We start from the raw sequence: 12,138 nt of genomic DNA, 5'->3' as shown, positions 1-12,138 counted from the left end.
AACAGAGAGATGTTAGTTATCGGATTGGATTGGCTTCCGTTTCGACGTGGATTGGGTATAAAGGTGAGATTGGCTTTGAGTTGAGGTGATATAAATCTGGACGCTCACACACATACATACACATAGAAAACAGTAAGGAAAAGACATAGAAAATGGCGAAACATTGATTCTGATACACAAACCTAGTTTTAAAATGTTTTGTTTAGATTTATATAATAGAAGCCATCGGTTTATTTGAATAGTTATTTATTCAACGAGTTGCAAAAGACGATTTCAGCACGAGTCGTTCATTTATCCAACGAGGCTTGCCGAGTTGGATAAATATGAAGAGTGCTAAAATAATCGAGTTTTGCAACTCAAATGGGTTGCATTATGAACATTATGCAACTATTTTCCATTATGCAACTCGTTTCATTTGCGTAATGAACCAGTTTGGAGAAATTGGCCATTATGATACCAAAATGAGTCCTATAAAATGAATATCATGATACAGAATTGCATAAAATATTTTATGCAATTCAGTATCATAATATACATTTTATATACACTCCCGTTCAAAAGTTTGGGGTCACCTCCTCAAAAACATGTCATTTTTTTAGGCCCATATCTCCGCCAATTTGCGTCCGATTTCAAAACCCTAGGTTTCATTCAAAAGATAATAAGTCAAAGAAACTTTGAACATGATTTAAAAGAAACTTTTTCAAAAAAATTTGTATGTTACGCACACTTTTAACTAACTGGCACATTTTCCGTTGGTACGCTGTTACGTCTACATCGACTGAGCACTCGTCCGAATCGGCAAGCCTCGTTGGATAAATGTACGACTCGTGCTGAAAAAATCATCATTTTGCAACTTGTTGCATAAATAACTATTCTAGAATTCAAAGTTGTTTTAAACTAACAGACGTTATCAGAATGGTTGTTTTGAATTTTACAAAGCAGATTATTAGGGTGGAACAAAAATTAGCTTTGCGTAGGTAGTGTGATTACATTTATGTGATTCGCTCACCCTGAGAAGTGTGTTATTTATGATTAGCTGGAATTCCTTTCGGAATTCTATCAGGAAAAACACACCTAAAAAAATCTTCAGTAGTCCCAGAATTCTTCCAAGAGTTCATGCGGAGGTACCTGAGAAATCTCCATTAGAGATTCTTCTACATACAGGTAAGTTTAGGAAATTTTCTTTCTGAGATGTCTTGAAGAGGTTCCACCTGGGATTGTTTCTGGATTTTTCCAATATGTCCTCCCGGGATTTCTCTGGGAATTTCTTCCAGGATTCCTCTAGGAGATTCTTCTGACATTCATCTAGAAGTTATTTTAGAGATTATTTTTGGTGTATTACCTGAGATTCTTCCCGGGAAGAGTTCAAGTACTGACGATCAAAATGTGATATTGGTATGTTTGAGATAAGAGGTAAAAGTACTAAAAATAATAACAAAAATTTGTTCTTGAACCATCTAACCAATAGCAAAATATGATATTTGACGATCAATCAAATAGCTCACTGCTATTGGTTAGATCTTACCAAGAGCTAAATGTACTATGATGGTGATGTTCTAGGAGTAAAATTGAGATATTATTTTCAGTACTTTTACCTCTTATCTCAAACAAACAAATATCACTTTTTGTTCTCCATATCAAAATATGCTATTATTGAGCTTTTTTTCTCTGCTCGGGTTCCCTCCCAGTTCCGTTTGTGGTGTCTCCAGCAGTTTTTTTCTGACTTTCCCTCAATTCATGTAGAAATAAAATCTGAAAAGGAAATATTAGAGGAAAATCAGAAGGAACCTCTGAATTCCGGAATTTCATGAAGAACTCCTAAATGAAATCCGAAAGCAGTTTCTGGATAAAGCCCGGATGGAGTTTTTGGAGGAATCTGTGCAGATGTTCCTGGAAAAATCCAGCACAGTGTTCTTGGAGGAATCTCTTGGATGAAATTCATGGAGGAATCCGGAAGGAATGCCGTAATAAGAGTTATGCAATCCCAGCAAAAAAAAACTTCTGGAAGACTCCCGGAAAAACACCGGGGGAAATTCCTGGACGGATTCCAGAAGAAACTCCTGCTGAAGTCTCGGAAGGAAATCATGAAGAAATTCCAAAAATAGCTATGGGAGAAATCCGTGAATCAGTTCCTGGAGCCATCCTAGAAGGAGGTCCTGTAAGAATCTTGGAAGAAATTAATGGAGGAATCCCGGAAAAAGTTCCTAAAGTAATCCTTGACAGTTTTCCTGGATGCAGGATTTTTTTGGAATGCCTCGGTGGCTATGAAAAAATCTTCTAAATCTTTGATATTTTGTGGACTTATTTACGATTCTGACGACGTGAAAATTTCGTCAGCCCTCCATAGGTAAATAGTGTGATTATATTTAAAATATGATTCGCACGCGCTGTATAGAGTGCTTATTAATAACTTGTTTGAGAGATTTTTCCTCCAGGAATTTCTTCCAGAATTCCAGGATTTCCTTAGAAGTGCCTTCTGAGGTCCCTGAGGGAGTTCCTTTAGAGATTCTTCTCTAGGTTAGTTCAGGAGTTTTTCCTGAGATGCCTAAAAGGTTCCATCTGTGATTCTTTCCGGCATTTCTGCAGCAACTCCTTCCAGGATTCCTCCAAATATTACTTCTGAAATTCATGTAGAAACTACTTCAATGGTGTAATTTCTGAGATTCTTCCAGTTCCTTTTGTCTTCAACAGTTTTTTTTCTAGGATTCCCACAAGGAATCAGAAGAAGAAACTATGGAGGAAACCCAGTTGCAACTTCTGGAAGAATTGTTGGAGAAACTTCTGGAGGAACCTATACCAAACCAAACCGATAAGGAACTCCTAAAGAAATCCGCAAGCAGTTTCTGGAGGAAGCCCGAGTGGATTTCTTGGAGAAATCCTGAAAGAAATCCCAGAGCAACTTCTGGAGGAATCCCGGAAAAAAATCTCAGGTATAATTACTGGATAGAAACCCAGCAGAAACTCCTGTTGAAGTTTCAGAAAGTAATCATGAAGAAAATCCTAAAATAGCTATGGGTGGGACCCGTGAATCAACTCCTGGAAGCATCCTAGTAGTAGTTCCAGGAAGAATCTTGGAAGAAATCAATCAAGGAATCCCGGAAGAAGTTCCTGAAGTAATCCTGGAAAGTTTTCTTGAATGCAGGATTTCATGAATGCAGCAACTATTCTTGGAGAAATCTAAGAAGGAGCCACCTCAGGAAACCCAGGAGGAACTCCTTGATGAAGGGAAGATTTCCTTGAAGCTTCACGAAAAGAATTCTTAGGGAAACCACTGAAGGAACTCCTGGAGGAATCCCGGAAGGATTTCCTAAGTAAGTCATAGAAAGAATTCCAGAAGGAATCTCGGAATGAAATTGCTAGAAAATTCTCGGAGGGATTTCCTGCAGGAATTGCGGAAAGAACCACAGGAGGATTTCTAGATATAATCTCTTTGAGAGTCTCATAAGAAAGTTCTGAAATTATTTCGGAGGAAACATACGAAGGAATCCGAAATATACCCTCGAAAAAATCTCTGAAGACTCTGAGGAGTCTTAGAAAAAACTCCTGGAGGAATCCTTGAGTAAATTTATCGAGAAACCAAGCACGGAATGAATACTATACCAAAAAGAATTCCCTGAATATCTGAACAAATTCCTAGAGGAATCTTGTAACTCCTCGGAGAAATTCCCGGGAAAAACTTCTTGTGAATCCCAGTTAGATAATTTCTAGAGGTGTCAGTAGAAGCTCCTGGAAGATTCTAGAAGAATCTCTATTGGTGCTCTCTGAAGAATATCAGTAGTAACTTCTGGGGGAATCTTGAATTAAAAAAAATGGAAAAAATCTGGAAGGATTCCCTAAAAAAATCCCAGGAACAAGGAGGGTGGTTCTTAGAGGGTATCCCAAAATAATTGCCGGAAGAAAATCCTGGAATGATTTCCTGGATGGATCTGTAAGAGTTTTCCTAGAACTCCTGGAAGAAAACCCAGAAGAGATTTCCGGAAAGAACTACTTCTAGGAATTCTAGTTAGATCCTTTTTAGGGTTGTCAGTTAAAGCTTCTGGAACATTGTCAGTGAGAACTTCTAAAAGAACCCTGAATAAACCTTGGAAGAATCTGTGGTGGAGCTCGCTGAAGAATCCAGAAGGAACTCCTCGAGGAATGCTGACTAAAAACAAAAATTACAGTAGCAGTCCCAAAAAGAATCTTAGGAACAAGTCCCAGACGGATCACAGAAGGTATGCTTAAAGAAGTCCCGGAAGAAAATCCTGTAATAATTTCGGAAGAAACTCCTGGAGGAGTCGTAGATAGTTCTTGTTTGTAAATTTCATAAGAAATTTCTGGGAAAAATTACGAAGGAATACTGCGTAAACTCCAGAACATATCTCTGGAGGAACTTTCTGAGGAATCCTATTAAAAAAGCTTGTGGAGATCACAGAGTTAATTCTGTACGAAAAAGAATAGGGCACGTTCGGTGTAGTACTAGATTTGTAGTAACGAGCTGAATTTTAGTATGGTGAGAAGGTCAATTCTCCGTTTCTGCAATGAAATGGTGCAAAAAGCGTGGGTATTATGATTCCTTGCCTAATTTGATGCTGTTTGAGCAAAACTTTGGATAACTATGTAGTTTATGTTGCAAGTAATGGAGAAAACAACAACACTGTTGCCCAAAGTTTTGCTCAAACAGCATCAAATTAGGCAAGGAATCATAATACCCACGCTTTTTGCACCATTTCATTGCAGAAACGAAGAATTGACCTTCTCACCATACTAAAATTCAGCTCATTACTACAAATCTAGTACTTCACCGATCTGTCCTATTCCCGTAGATATCTAGACGATTCTCGAAAGGAATTCCAAGAGTAATCCCGGAACTCCTAGAGGAATCACAGAAAGGATTCCCGGAAAGAACTCCTTGAGGTATCACAGTTAGATCCTTTCCAGGAATGTCAGTAGAAGCTCCTGGAAGATTATCAGTGGGAACTTCTGAAAGAATCCTGAATAAACCCTGGAAGAATCTCTGATGGATCTCGCTGAAGAATCCCAGAAGGAACTCCGGAAAAATTCCTAAATTAAAAAAAATATAAAAAATTCCAGAAAGAGTCCCTAAGAGAATTCCAGGAACAAGTCCTGGGGAATCACAGAAGGCATCCCTTAAAAAGTTCCTGAAGAAAATCGTGGAATGATTTCGGAAGGAACTCCTGGAGGAGTCATAGATGGAACCTGTTTGGTAATTCAAAAAGAAATTTATGTCAAAGTTTTTGTAAACTTTCTCGTAGCAACCACGTTGTGGACTACAAAAGCACTACAACTCAGTGAAATTTATACCAATTGACATGAAGTTTTGTACACAACTAGGCACTGTAAATGGCTCACCAAAATAAATCCTTTCCGTGGTCTGCACAAGACAAGACTCCTCATTTTAAAACTTGTCATTATTTTACATCCAGACAACCAGGAATCGCATAATGATGAACGCAATGTATCGTATAAAGTACTATTCTTAGTAACTCTCCGATATATGAACGGGAGGCGGACAATTTTCATCACACATGACGTTATTTTTTGAACTTAATGCGCTATATCTGATAAAGTCGTACAACAATATCTATCAATTATTATAAGGTATGACTACATCGTATATAGTAAACGGTATTCTGATTTTTTATTGCGATTAACTTAACTTATTCGCATAAGCGTGCCAGCGAACTCGCATAATAGCATACTGATTAAACGACTTCGCTTGGTACCAGTTTAACTCGCATTGGTGTACCAATGACATCGTATAAATGTTAAAATATACACGATAAAGTGTGCATACAAACTCGCGTAAGCTAGAATCGTATATGTTGACACATTACGATTTGATATATGATAACAATGAAAGAGCTACTGTTTGACTAAAGTGCCTTTATTACAAAGTCATTATTTTTATTAAGTGGTCCTGACAATCAACGATTGGGTACGCTAGATAGAGAAAAGGTAGTTAAAACATATTCTTGGCGAACGACTAGAAATATGTTCATCGAGGAAGTTGGCTCTCTCAGTTTTTGAAAACGATTGACCAATTTTTCCCTTGAAAAAGGCCACATCCCATGGCCGAAACGTCGGGCAAAATTGATCAAAATCGTTTAATTTTCAAAGACTGAGAGAGCCAATTTCCTCTGGTAGGTAAACCTGTGTAAGAAATCACGCCTCGTCATTTTACCCTCCAGATTTTCATGATAATTAATCAGCTTGTTCCATAAGTAGTGTTTGGTGTTGATCAAGGGGACGGCAACCTATTTTTTCACTATGTAGTTTGACAGGTTGGATTGTGCCTCCTTACGTGGAGCATACATTTATGATCCAGCCAAAATATTCACCAACACAGTCGTGAAATGTGAATGTTTACCTTTTACGAGGAATATCGGTGCAAAATGCTTATATCACATTAGATCTAATAAAAGCGTAGATCATGAAAAAGCAGCATCAATTGATAATTTTCTATTTCAGAGTGTCGATGAGTTGGAATTGCTTGTGAAAAGACACACAACACCTCTTTTCGCAAACTTTGTTCGCCAAAGTGCGTTTTTCCTCATTTTCTCCCGCTGCTGTATTGAGTGAATGTTGGTATTAGTGAGCACTGGTTGCGCATGATAAGCGGCAACAAAATCAGATCACCATAGCACCCCCGTGGTGTTGATCGTAAAGTGTGGATCAATAATCCAAACGTTATTAGTTCGACATTGAAGTGACAAAAATTGTTTATTTTTTCGAATATTATTATGTCGCATATGATGCTATATTACATCGCAATGGTACACACCGTACACAGCAAAAAAAATCTTGTAATATCACATCATTTTCGATGCACATCAGTCGCGTCGTAAAATTGATGTACAAATTACATCCGTTCTACGCAGCAAATCAGCCGCCGCAGCTTGAAAGTGGGTCTAGCAATCGCTAGAACCGGAACGATTGATGAATCATATATAAGTAAAATACTGGCATGGATTCGTACACTAATCAGGTGATTGTGAGGCGTATTCCTTACCTCTCGGCTATTTCACCGAGTTGGGAGGTAGATGATAAATATGATACTGCTTCTGAGTGTTTGCTGGAATGGGTTTGTTGACACTTTCCGATGCCAACCAGGGTATACATAATGAGTGTTATAAATGTTGGAAAACGATGTAACCGAATGAAATTCTGTTCAAAAATGGATACATCACGAGAAATTACGCGCCTGGATATTACAAAATTATTTGCTGTGTATATCGCCTAACATATCGTTTCAAGTTGTATAGCGTTATTAGTATCCTATGAATGCACGTATGTTGTCTCCATTTTTGCGTGCATAATGCACTTTTGCTGCATCTAATGCGATATAGCTCTACCGCATAAAAGTACGTATAAAACAGTCTTAAACTTCATCATACGTGCAAACTTATTGTCTGGGTATATACTTTAAGTCGTTTTAAACCAGTGACTTCTGAAAATTGCGATTTTGGGCACCTTTTCCCCTACTAGGAATTTTCAGCTATCTTGGGGTGCAGAAGTATGACCTCGGTATTTTGTCATCATTATCATCACAATCAATATGCTATTCAAAAGAAACGCGAACCATATTGAAAGCAAATCTCTGTTACCAAAGTTCTGAAAGTATGTTTCGCGTCATACCGCCAACAAACAGTAGGCAAAGGCACAATCACGAAAACATTCATTCTCCATGCCTCGTGGAAAAAGTTTCATCAGAGAAAAAAGGAAAACTCCACCAATAAATAAGTAGCATTCTTCCGGTTGGTCGGTCGGTCGGTTGGACGGTCTTCGGTTCCCGGTCTCCCTCCCTCAGGCAGCCGAGCAAATATTTGATTAAACATCGACAAATATCATAAAACGGGGCTCGTAAATCGCACCGCTGCCGCAATTGAAGCCAGTTCTTTCCTCTGCGTCCTGCGACGCAGGAGGACTAGCACCAAGGGACGAAGTTGCCCGAGTAAATGGCACTTAAATAGTTTACAACACTGACTGACTCGCGGTAAGAGTTTTCGGTCAGTTTGCCGCTTCATTGACAAAATTTTTTCCGCCGCTTTCGGAATGGAAGAATTGGAAGCCATGAGGTCGTCGCCTTCTTGCATCTTAGAACTTGGAAGGTCGCCGGAGCAATTTATGGCTACCAGAACGCCAGCACAGAAGTCCTTCCCGGGTTTCTTCCTGCTTCGTGTCTCCTCAAGCGTCAGCGGCGCATAATATGAACCCATTAGCAGCCATAAAGTGGCGGGCGGGTGGTGGCTATTTTTGGCCGGTTTTCAAGCATGAAGCCCATAAACCAGTGCCAGTCAGTGTAGGTACACACACAGAAAGCTTCGGGCAGCAAATTTCCACCCATAAATATTCATAAACCGGGGCGTCCCCGCTGGCGCTGGCTAACTACATTGGCCCATTGCTGCTTGCTGGTGGATTCTTGGCCTGCTAGCCGGTCATTCTCGACTTCGATCGTAAATCTGCGAGAACCGTCAAAAAGTAGGCCAAGCCGCGAGCCGCGTTACCAGCCAAAACATCAAAGGCGGCCATGTCCCGTATCTCGAACGTCGATAAAGTAAGGTAGTTACTTTTTTTACGACGCATACTCTGGAATCCGGTAGTGCGACATGCTACTGACTGGCTGACTGACTGACTGACGCCGGTCGTGGTTCCGTTGTAGGTTCTCACCCGGGTTCCGTTCCGTTCGTTCGGTTCGTGACAGTGCGTTCCTGGAGTTGGCGGGCTTTATGACATTTTCAAGGGATTTTTCAATTTTCTACACTTTAAACTAATTTTATGGGTCGGTAGTGTTTCGCTTCAGCTTCTCTCCAGAAGCTGGAAATGTTTCATGCACGTTACTAGCTCTAGCTTTATGGCATGGATTTATACGCTTTTCCCCTTTTCTGACTGCACAATCCAAACATTTAACGACTTTTCTGTCATATTTTGAGAGCCTAATCGAGACTGCCTTTTGCTATGGTATCATAAAATCTCTCATACAAATAATTCTGCATAGATTATGTAAATGGGCTCCAACGCTAACAGGCGATGGGATGCGCTCATTGTCCGTGACGGAGCGACTCATCACTCGCTTGAGATAAAGTTAAATCACCCGGTTACCTGGCGAGTTTAGGCTAATTGGAACACTTTTGTGGTTAATTTATCTTCGGAGATAAAACCGAACGAATTTCCATAACCGAAAGGGGCATGACCTCCGGAGTGAACGAGGTATGAGTTCCTGCGGCGGGAATCGTGCGTGGACTTTGACATCCGCAGCCAATCGTGTCAATTTTACGCTTTTGATTTCCTAAATATCCCTAGAGCGAGAGCTGGGATTTGGTTGGTTGTGTGGCGTAGCACCCACCCCTGCGCTGGCTAATAGATTTCAATCCAAGTACGCCAGAATCCAATTCGTTCCGCCAGGCGGGGACGACGGCTGCTGCGATCTCTCGGGGTGAGAGAAGCTCAAAACAAATTAAAATCACCGCTTGTTCGCCATCGATTTTAGAACAACTCACGCGTCCGATGAGCGAGAACCTCAAAATCTCGTATCGCGTTTTTATAATTGGATTTTTTGGAGAGTGTCGGGTTGAAATGGGAAAATTTGTTTCCATTTCGACAGGGTAATTAATGCGCTCTCGACCTTACGAGCGCGTTGAAATGTATGATGCTTTCGTACTCAATTAATTGGAATAGTGACATAACTGGCCCAGATCGACACAATTACCCCGAAATAGTGTGCCTCTGACGACTTGACAGATTTACAATTACGTTCCGGAGTAGTAGTTGTTAATTAGCTAAAACTACCGTTCCGATGACAGTGCGGTTATCTGGGCGTTCTTTTGATGGTTACTTGATTACAATCGAGAATTCCACCAAAATATGTGCCCAGTGACATTTAAAGCTGAACAGCGAGGGAGGGACAACCCTTTCCACAACGCTGACGTAGTTGTTTGCTGACACGCTAATTTTACGTCATCCTGTCATGTTCAATTGGAATCAGACGCACTCACGTCATTAGGCAGCGGCCGGCGGAACAAACCGACTGTCATGGAGGTAAAAAATAACCTCAAGGCCTACTATACGGTTGGAGACCACACGAGTTCCAGCACATCCGGGGACAACAGAACAGAGAGCAGGGTGGGACATTATGCTAGCAAATTAAAATTATCACCATATAGCACATTCCTGGTACCGGAGCCCGCGCCCGATCCTCGCTGCCAATGCAGTTGTTGTGCGAGGGTGGCGGGCAGCGCGATGCGTGATTGATAATTGCTCAGACAGTGTGCGGAAATGAGATTTATGATGATGAGACCGTGCCCACAGGCAGAGGGGGATTTGACATAAAATGAACTGCTAATTGTGGTACAATATAAATACTACTTAAAGAACCTACTGATATCATAGTCTCGAAACTTTAGGACTTCTAACATGTTTGCTATTGAGGTATGAAAGCGAAAGGATAACAACCATGCGTCTCCATGACTACGCTTCACTGCCTAGCGAACGCATGATTCACTAATTTCAAAGAGTTAGAAATACTGAATGCCTTTAACTCACAAAGAAAATAGAAAAATGTAAGCTTGGTTGTTAAAAACACATAAACTGATTTTGAAATAGAAGCTTCCAACAAAGGATACAAAACCTCGAAGAACACGTTTTTTGCATTTTACCCCCATTCCCCCAATACAAACTAGCTCTAGTTCTATCCTGTCGCATCAGCTAGCTCAGAAACATCAAAGGCTAGGTAGCAGTAGCCAGAGCCATACCAGGATAACGACAACAATGGCAACAACGACAGCAGCTCTCCGATGATGACGACGACAACAATCGTTGGTTCATAAATCACAGTATGTCATGGCATTGCTTCTGCCACCGCGCCCATCTTCCGACCGACGCGACGCGACAGACAGAGTCCATCCATCTCACTTCAGCAGAGTTCCAGGACGAAGGGAATCATCATTCGACAAAGTGAGAGATGTTTTCGCTTTAGCTGTCATTGATGAGCCGGCAGACAACAATCATAACAACAACAACTTAGCAGAATCACAGCAGAAGCAGCAGCAAACAGAACTCGGTGCACAACAGCAACCGATCAGAACTGAGGAATGAGAAGTCGAAATGGGTGACTGAGTGCGTGCGTGGCGGCAATGATAGTGATTATTGTGATGTTCATTGCGTAGAGCCACTGCCGCGCCGGTAGCTTGATGGTGCTGGAGCTGGCGGTACCGAGGTGGCTAAAACGCTTCATCGGATGATGATGAGCAAATCATTATGTTCCTAGCCGGCCAGATCCAAGTAGGCTGCTGAGAAGTGCGACGAGACAATAATTATCTTGGTCTGGTGGCGAGGATTTTGCGGGTAACATGATAGATATCTTTCTAGCAGGATGGAATTGGCTGCAGCATTTGTACACATGGGTTGTGGTATTAGATGGCTCCGGAAGTTCTTTAAGAAAGTTCGTAATCAAATATTTGAAAGTTTCTTTGGAAGAATTCACATTTTTCCCTTAAAAATCTTCAAGACATATTTCCAAAAGCTCCTCGAACAATCAAATTTCCACAAAAGGGGAAGTAATGTGATTAGAATTGACAAACACGCTATTTTAGGACTGAAATTCTCTAAACCGCGAATAACGCCTAAAGGTAGCCAATGGCTTAAGGAATTTGAAGCCAACTTTTAATAAATCGTATATTTGATTGAAAAAGAGCAGTTTCATAAAAGTTTTGTTTACGAAATCCAATGCTGGCATATCATATTGATCTTATACAGTGATTTCTAACTTAATATCATATCTAGTAATCATGCCAAACATGAATGTTTGGGAATATTTCGATTTATTTATATGATAATGAAACTCAATTTCCACAGAGTTTGATGTCATTTGGTAGTTAAACAGAAACAGTTTACGAAACACTATTCGTTAGCAGAAACTGATGCAATGAAAATTGTTAGTTTGAACATTTCATGAGGTGGGTCAATGTTATCCCGCTGATCAATGATACCCCGTTTTATGGTATATAAAGATGAAAGGAGTAGAAACAACATTACTTTTTTTGTTTTGTTTTTGTTGCCAATAAGTTCTACAAGCAATTTCAAATATATTCTAGATAATTGGAAAACATGATTTATTATTGCTATTGTATTGTGAAAGAA

At 40.3% G+C, this 12,138-nt stretch overlaps 1 protein-coding gene across 11 annotated transcripts in view; it reads right to left on the bottom strand.

Moving 5' to 3' along the window:
• Window positions 1-12,138, bottom strand: part of LOC109425970 (teneurin-m) — a 649,264-nt gene that overhangs the window by 357,702 nt on the left and 279,424 nt on the right. The window lies entirely within an intron of this gene.

Source organism: Aedes albopictus, chromosome 3 (assembly GCF_035046485.1).
Source record: "Aedes albopictus strain Foshan chromosome 3, AalbF5, whole genome shotgun sequence".
Classification (NCBI taxonomy): Eukaryota; Metazoa; Arthropoda; class Insecta; order Diptera; family Culicidae; genus Aedes; species Aedes albopictus.
The sequence above is the reverse complement of the archived record's forward strand: the minus strand, read 5'-3'. Positions and strand labels throughout refer to the sequence as shown.